Source organism: Lactuca virosa, chromosome 4 (assembly GCF_052849685.1).
Source record: "Lactuca virosa cultivar CGN04683 chromosome 4, Lactuca_virosa_CGN04683_v6, whole genome shotgun sequence".
NCBI lineage: Eukaryota > Viridiplantae > Streptophyta > Magnoliopsida > Asterales > Asteraceae > Lactuca > Lactuca virosa.
Window position 1 is genome coordinate 273,902,624 of NC_136429.1, and position 9,015 is coordinate 273,911,638.

Consider the following 9,015-nt stretch of genomic DNA (forward strand, 5'->3'; position numbering starts at 1 on the left):
ATTCATGTTCTTGAACTTATGAAGATTAGATGATCATAGGAATTGTTTGTAACCTTCATGGTAGTTTAATTCATGATCATAATGTGTTTTAATGGAGTCCATAACTTGTCCTCAAGTTATGGAAAACCAAAAGTCTCACTTTTATTAAAGCCATTAAAAGAACACAAGAGTTATAAAAATGAAGAGTCTTCATTTTTATTACTCAACTAATTCATAAGTTATAAGAAATGAAAAGTTTTGGAAGTTTACAAAACTTGCCCTCAAGTTTTGGAACATGTAAAGTCTTGATTAAAACTTTAATTCCAACCCTTAGAATTTTAAAAGTTAAAATTCAACCCTTATACTTTATAATATTATAAGTTACTAATATATATATGTATAACGTCAAGTCGTCTTACCGCTAGTACGCCTCATTCACGAAGCCGGTCTATAAGGGGGGTATAAGGTTGTTGCCTATAAAATGGTAACTTAATGGGTGTCCACTCTCACCCACCGCTTCCTTGATCGGTGGAGGGTCGTTAGCCGAACGGGTAAGACAAGGACTTATAATGCTTTCATTAAAAGTATGATGAATATTATAAAGTAACTAAATGCTTTTATTAAATTCCCAATCTTAGTTACTTTAGGAAAATGTGAATAAGGTGCTAATCCGTGAAATTACACTTTACACTTTGTTTAAGTCGTTGGTGGAGCGTGTGTGGTTAACCGGCACACTAACTTGGACTTAACAAGGTAGGTAAAGGGTGACTTAAGGTTTACCATAGCATCGGTGGAGCGTGTGTGGTTTACCGGCACATCGATTGAGTGATAAACCTTGAGGGTACCAAGTGATTTGCATGGTTACTTCACACCTCGTTTTGTGATCCTTGGTATCCCAGTCACAAAACTTGGAGGGCACACTCGAGATTGAAACATGCCTTTGAAAAGTTCATTGAATCTCAAAAGAATCTAGGAATTTCTAAGAACCAATTAAAAACCTAATATCTATATTTCGTTTTTCATGGTGGAAATTGGTGAATCGTCATTCACCTACCTTTCAAATATGTTATAGCTTGGATTACGGCATACCTCTTCTAAGTTATAATATATTGTGATTGGATCCTAGCCTTAATATTACATTTGGGTGTTTTATTAAGGACTCTCTTAATATCTAAACTAATCTTGTTCTCTTCTTTCAGATGTCTTTAAACAATGCTGCTTCTGGCTCTAATCCTAATGGCTCCTTTACCCTTATGAACTTGTGTGGGAAAGTCACTTTTGATGGATCCAACTTCAATGAATGGATTAGAAACATCAGGATGATTACCTGCTACGAGGACAAAGAATATGTCCTTGACAAGGAGCTTAAGGAGATTGATGAGACCACTGCAACTCCCCAGGAGATCGCTGACTTCCGGGCACATGAAAGGGATGCTACAAAAGTGGCATGCATCATGTTGGCCACCATGACAGCGGAACTCCAAAAGTCCTATGAGGACTTCTACCCTTTTGAAATGCACCAAGATCTGATGGAAAGATACCATCAAAGTGCACGACAAGAGAGGTATGAAATCATATGCTCTATCACAACCATGATGAAGGACGGGGAATCTGTCACGAGCCACATGCAGAAAATGCAAAGGTATGTGGATCGGTTGCTGAAGCTTAATGTGAACTTCCCTGAGGAGCTTGCAATAGATATCATTTTGCACTCCTTACCATCGTGCTATGATCAATTCCGCATGACATATCACATGAATAAGGAAGAGGTCACACTCAGCAAACTTCGGGGACTCCTCAAGACCGCAGAAACAGGTCTTAAGGGTAAGTCGGTTGTTAACACTCCTACTCCAAACTCCGCCCCGGTTTTGGCAATCGGGAAAGGTAGAGGGAAGAAGAGGAAGAGCTCTTCGAAGGGTACGAAGGCTAGGACCCTTGATGGCTCTTCTTCAAGTGGAACCAAGAAAGGTTTTGTCACTCCTTCTTCTGACCCTAAAGAGGCTGAATGCTTCTATTGCCATGAAAAGTCACATTGGAAGCGGAACTGCCCAAAGTACCAGCAAGATGTGGAGGATGGGAAAGTTAAACCCAACCATGCAGGTATTTACACTATCTTATCTAATAACTCATCCCATTCTAACTCTTGGGTCCTTGATACTGGTTGTGGTATTCATATTTGTTCTTATTTGCAGGGACTAAGAAGAAGTGAGAATGTGGAGCATGGAAGAATAAACTTAATCATGGGGAATAGGAAAGCTTTACCTGTCACCAAGATTGGAGTTTATACTTTATCGCTAAGTAGTGGGTTTAGTTTAGATTTGAATAAATGTTGTTATTCGCCAGAAATGGCAAGAAATATTATTTCCTTTCATGCATTGTATAAACAAGGTTTCACCTTTTCATTTGATAATGAAGTTGGTTCGATTAATGCTTTCTTTAATAATGATCTTTTTTTTAAAGCATTACCTTGTGATGGTGTGTATGAAACTGTATCTGTGGTTGATAACTTAGGAAATAATGTATTGTGTATTGATTCTGTTAATGATAATAACTTGGATAAAGCATCATTATGGCATTGTCGTCTTGGACATATAAGCAAGAAACACATAGGCCAACTCCAAAAGGATGGAGTATTGGAGTCATTTGAGCTAAAGTCAGATGATAGTTGCGAATCATGCTTACTTGGAAAAATGACAAAGTCACCCTTCACAGGCTCTTGTGAGAGGGGTGAAGGTTTGTTGGATCTTATACACACGGATATGTGTGGGCCCTTCAAACATGCCACAAGGGATGCTAATCGTTATTATTTGACTTTTACTGATGATTACAGTAGATATGGATATGTCTACTTAATCAAGCATAAGTCAGAGACTTTTGAGAGGTTTAAAGAGTTTAAACAGGAAGTCGAGAATCAATTAGGCAGGAACATTAAGATGCTTTGATCCGATCGAGGTGGTGAGTATCTTAGTTCAGAGTTCCTCGACTATCTTAGGGAATGTGGGATTGTCTCATAATTGACACCTCCCAGGACACCGCAGTTGAATGGTGTAGCTGAGAGGCGTAATCGAACCTTGTTGGATATGGTTCGTTCCATGATGAGTCGAGCTTCGCTACCAATCTCATTTTGGGGGTATGCCTTAGAGACTGCCGCCCATATCCTTAATCTAGTTCCCACAAAGAAAGTTGCCAAAACTCCTCATGAGATGTGGATTGGTAAAGTACCCAAACTAGACCACATTAAGATTTGGGGTTGCGAGGCTTTCGTGAGACGCGAGACTCATGATAAGCTCGAACCTCGAAGTGAGAGGTGTATTTTCATCGGCTACCCATAGAAATCCTTTGGTTACCTCTTCTACAGACCTAGTGAGAGTGTGGTCTTTGTAGCTAGGAGGGCTTTCTTTCGAGAGAGAGAGAGAGTTCATAAGCCAAGGAGACAGTGGGAGGCAAGTTGACCTTGAAGAAATTCAAGAGTCAAGTGGTGAAGGAACTTCAAACCCTAGCACTCAACTTGAGGAGGAAACTTCTGTTGAGCCAATTGTCAATGGAGCAGCTATCGAAGAAAAGCCTTTGATAAATCTTCGGTAATATCCGGCTAATCCCAGAATGCTTCGGATCTCCGTGGGACTTTTCGGTTGTTCCCACATCATCACAGCTTCAATCTTCGATGGGTGAACCATTATTCCTTTTTAGTTAACCACATGACCCAAAAATTGCACTTCTTGAATCCAAAAATCACATTTGGAGAACATTGCATAAAGCTTCTGATGGGTTTGAGCCAAAAGAACATCCTATGTGCTCATGCAAACTCTAATGCTTTGATCTAGGTTTCACTAATTGTACATGCAATCATCCAAGGCTTACAAACCCTAGATCTAATGAGAATAATTCGAAATTATATGAAATAAATCAGGTCCAGATCATTACCTCCTATTGCTTGCTTGAATCTTCTTGTCTTTGAAGCTTAGAGTCACAAGTGTCACTCCTCTAATGGCTTACAAACACCAATAGCAAAATAATGATCTTGGAGAGAGGTTGGAGGCTTCTTTAATTTGGCTCTATATCTCATAGGAATAGGGTAGTCGAATTCTGGAACCTTAGGGTCCTATTTATACTGAAGTTGTTAGCCTTTCAGTAAAAAACCCTAATGGACAGCTTAGGCCTTAAGCTATCCAACGAAGCTTCTAGAATAGGGCCATAGGGACGAAATTAGGGATGGACACATCCTAATTTCGTCCATGCCTAGTCCAAGAGGCTCCTCAGTCCAATATTCAACTATGACACATTTGACAGTTTAAGTTCTTGATATTAAATTAATATCTTTTAGCCACAGAATTAATTTCTTAATTAATTCTTGTCTAATATTAATTTAATTATTTGATTTCTCCATTAATATATTATTCATATAACATATTAATAAATCAAAATAACCTCTTTATTCACAAATATCCTATCATGTTGCTTTGGTGAAGGCAACCCAAAAGGACATTCCACAATCGGGTCAAGTACTTACCAAATATAGTTACGGGCTTAGACACTAATCCAACAATCTCCCACTTGGATAAGTCTAGTAACTACAAATGTAAGCACAATTCGATTAGCAATCGTAGCTCTCAAAGATGCTGTCAAACTCTGATCTTACCAGTAACCTTTCCTTTAGATAAGGGATCGTATAGTCCTCTGTTCTAGATATTGTGTGGACAATTTAATGGAACATAGTCATACTTATTGTTCAGCAGTTCGTTTCTCGATCTCTGATTCGTTTGACATAGAACTTAATTGAACACATCAATTCAGTCCTGACCGGGCCCGGCACATAAGTCAACCAAATCATCGAGGGGCCCTGATATTGCTTTTACCCTCTTAGGATAAAAGGAACAGATAAACTTCGACTTATATGCATTTAATATTCACTAATCAAATCATACACAACAATGCGTTTTATAACATCAAATTACTGATGCGTTTACGCATTATCAATGCATAACGAATTAGCAAACAATAAACCATATATCTAGGTTTTAAGACCATATGATATTATCGTCTTGCGATCACTCGAGATAAATTCCATGAAGTGATTCTGTTGGGGTACAAAGTTTTCCTTGAATGACTTTGTAATGTTTGACTTTCGTAAAACCCACTTGCATGTGGAGTATTAGCCTTGTGACACATGAGAGATAGAGAGTGAGAAAGAGACATGTAAACACCTCTATATAAGGTGAGTTTAGTCCATTTGTAGAGGTGTGCTTGAGAGATGTAAAAGTGAGTGTGTAAGTGTGTGTTATTTATGTAGTCTAGATCTAGATCCTTTTTGTGTAACACCATACATAATCAATACATCTCTTGAACACCCAAATCACCATGTTCATTGTGCAATTTTTAATTCCGCATGCCAAACCATGTTCTTATGTCACTACAATTGGTATCAGAGCGGGTCTTAAAGATCAAGGTGATTTTTGAAGAACGATTCTCGGTTTGGCAATTTTTGTCGCAATTTGAACAATTTTGGTGAGTCTCTCTTTATGGTCTCTCGTAATATTTGAATCGTGCGTTACGTTTTTGATTTGTGATCGTTTGACTCGTTGGATCAAATTTTTCTTGAAAAACCCCATTGATGATCCAATTAGTTTTTGTTTAGATCAAAACCATAATCAAACTCATTTTTTTTTTAATTTCGAGTACTATTCATTCATTCAGCTATTTTGGAAATACTTTTGTTTGATTAATTTCGAAGCCCAGTCCAACTTCAGTCTATTTGTTAATTGATTTCAAGCCCAATCAATATTCATATAAAAATCCTAGTTTACAATGGAATAATCCCACAGATCTTTAAAACTCATTCAATCGTCAATAGATGTTCATCACTTGTACACACGCATCTTGTACTTGTACCATTGGTTCTTGTATCTTCATAATCAGTTGTTTTTACATTCTTAATCACGTTTTCTCATTGTTTCTTTCCGATCGGTGTCGATTGCTAATCTGAAAATGAGTTTCGATTTCATGTGATTTGAGACATGATGAAATCGATTTTATACAAGTTCCAGCGAAGAAATCATCAAGTTGATTCTTGATTTTGGTGAAATTGATCAAGAGCACTTGAAATCAATGAAGAACAGTTGAAGAACAAGAAGTTTTTGTGATTTAGATCTGGAATCGGAAGTTCTACAATCAGAAATTAAAGTCGATTTAGGCTAATATCATGTGGTATTGATCGATATCAAACATGAATCTGATTTCAGTTTAGGGCTTATTTGGAATCGAACAAAAACTGATTAGAATCAAATGATTTGGAAATTAAGTCGAAATTTAGGGCTTGATTTTTGAAAAATGGAAGCTTGAGGTTGGAATCGATGGATTATTTTTGAAGTAGATGTCGATGATTTTAATTCTGATTTAAATGGATCGACTAGATTTTGAAATTTTGGAATCGATAAACTGAAAATTTGACCTAATGAAACGAAGTCGTTGAGGATTCGAAATGGGATGATTGGATTTTGCTTTTGGTGAACGACTTTTTGATTTGTTGGAACTGGAAAACGAAATTGATTCTGAGTTCGTTCTTGGTGATGAAATAATTTCGTAATCGTTCGATCGAAGTTTTTGGTTTAATGATTGAACAGATTTATTGGAGTCGATGGTTGATGATTTTGGAAGAACTGTAAAAACGAATATTTGGGTTCGTGTTTGAAAAGCGAAGTGACTGGAATCGATTATTTTGATTTCGTTGATCGATGGTTTGGGGACGAATCTACAACGTTAATAGCTTGATGTCAACTTTGGAGCAAATGTTCGAAAAATTAGTGATGTGAAGTCAAGAATCGATGAATGGAAATTTGCTTTTGTGATCGATTGTCAAGGAACGAAAAAACGATGAACTGTAAGAACGAAAAATTGATTTTGAGTTGAATGTATGAAGTCAGTTAATTCGATTCAGAGGTTGGATGATTAAGAGGTTATTGTTCATTAAGAGGCTTCGAATGCCTTCAAATTCGTGAATATGGTTATGAATTTGGTGCTATGATCATACGAAGAGGAGAGAGAAAATTTTGGGGGAAGATGATTTTTGTATGAAGGGGAGAAAGAAGGAAAAATTTTCGTATATTTGGATGCAAAATTTTCGTATGTTTGGAATGGAAAAGTAAACTTTTTGAATATAGTCCCTCAAGTTTCGAATGGTTGAAAAATGGAAAAAGGCTTCGTATGAATGATCAATATTTGGTATGTTTTGATCAAAAAGCAGAATTTTCGAATTTAGCCCCTGTACCTTCGAATATTTGTCACCTCCACAATTAATTGAAGTTTCGAATGTTTGACACTTTTCACCCAAATTCGAAAATTTTCTGAATTTTCGAATGTTTGGGTCAACTCTTCGTATGTTTGGAACACAAATGGCAGAATTTTCGAAAATAGTCCCTGAGGCTTCGAATGTTTGGCGGTTCATACGCAAATTCTAAAAAGGACTGTTTTTGCTGAAAATTGAAGAAAATGCATTTCAAGCCCCTGCAGTTTGTGCAAATTGAAGATTTCTATCCAGCTTTGGAAAAGGGGAAGAGTTTTGCATATTTTGCTGTTTTGGGCGCACCGGGTCACTGCAGAATTTTGAAATTGACAATTTCTACCCATTTTTGAGAAATTTTGTCAAAGGCGGTCCGTGAACGAAGCTAAAAATTCGATATTTTTTGGGTTTTCCGGATTGAAGCACAAAGTTTATGCCACATATTAAGGAGGAGTTTTGACACGAAAAATTCCGAATAGAGCATGGTCTCTTTCCTTGAAGGTTTTATAATCAAGTTTCGATTATAAAAAGGGGGAGAAATTTATATGGAAATTCGAACTTGAATTTTTCATATTACGCGGATTTGAAGACCGAAGTGACCTTGAATTTTTGAAGCTTACGAAATGATGCAATTGGATGTTCGGAAGTGATGAATCGAAATGGGTTTGATTTTATTGAAGATTTTTGGGGTGTGCTTTATGCTCAACTTTTGGTGATCAATTTGGAGTTTGAGAAGCTCGTGATCATTCGTTGATGCTTGGTTTGTATGGTCTCACATCCTAGAGCCCAAATTTAAGAATCATGGAAGAATTGAAGATTGAAGTTCGTTTCGACATGTGTCACCCTTGAGGCTCGGATCGCGTAGTTGCTCGATTTTGGAAGATTTGAAGTGGGTCATTCATTCCTAACTTTGAGGGGGAGAATGTTGGGGTACAAAGTTTTCCTTGAATGACTTTGTAATGTTTGACTTTTGTAAAACCCACTTGCATGTGGAGTATTAGCCTTGTGACACATGAGAGATAGAGAGTGAGAGAGAGACATGTAAACACCTCTATATAAGGTGGGTTTAGTCCACTTGTAAAGGTGTGCTTGAGAGATGTAAAAGTGAGTGTGTATGTGTGTGTTATTTATGTAGTCTAGATCTAGATCCTTTTTGTGTAACACCATACATAATCAATACATCTCTTGAACACCCAAATCACCATGTTCATTGTGCAATCTTTAATTCTGCATGCCAAACCATGTTCTTATGTCACTACAGATTCCAGCAAGTATGGGTTTATTCCAATGCTCAAATCAATCTCATAAGCACTCATGAATGTTGTAGCAAACTTTTGCTATGTCTAATACACTTTAGACAATCTACACACCAATTCATGACAATCTTCATTCATACCTACTTCCAAAATATGAACGACTGTGGACCGTTCGAATAATCTCATTATTCAGGAAGTCAAAACATGCAAAGTGAAACAATAGGTAAACAATTAACATAAGATAGTAACATTACTAATAAATAATTCTCTTTTATTTAATCATCAAACGTTAATTACAGTTTATCTATTACACGTTTCTAAACTATCTAATCTAAGCTAATATCGTCCTTTAGCCTGATGCTCCTAGCGTGTACTGCAAGTGCTTAACCCTGCTCAGTCCCTTCGTAAGCGGATCTACTGGGTTATCCTCTGACGATACCATCTTTACTACGAGGAGTCCTTCTTCCACCCGATGTCGAATAAAGTGATATTTTCTGTCGATAT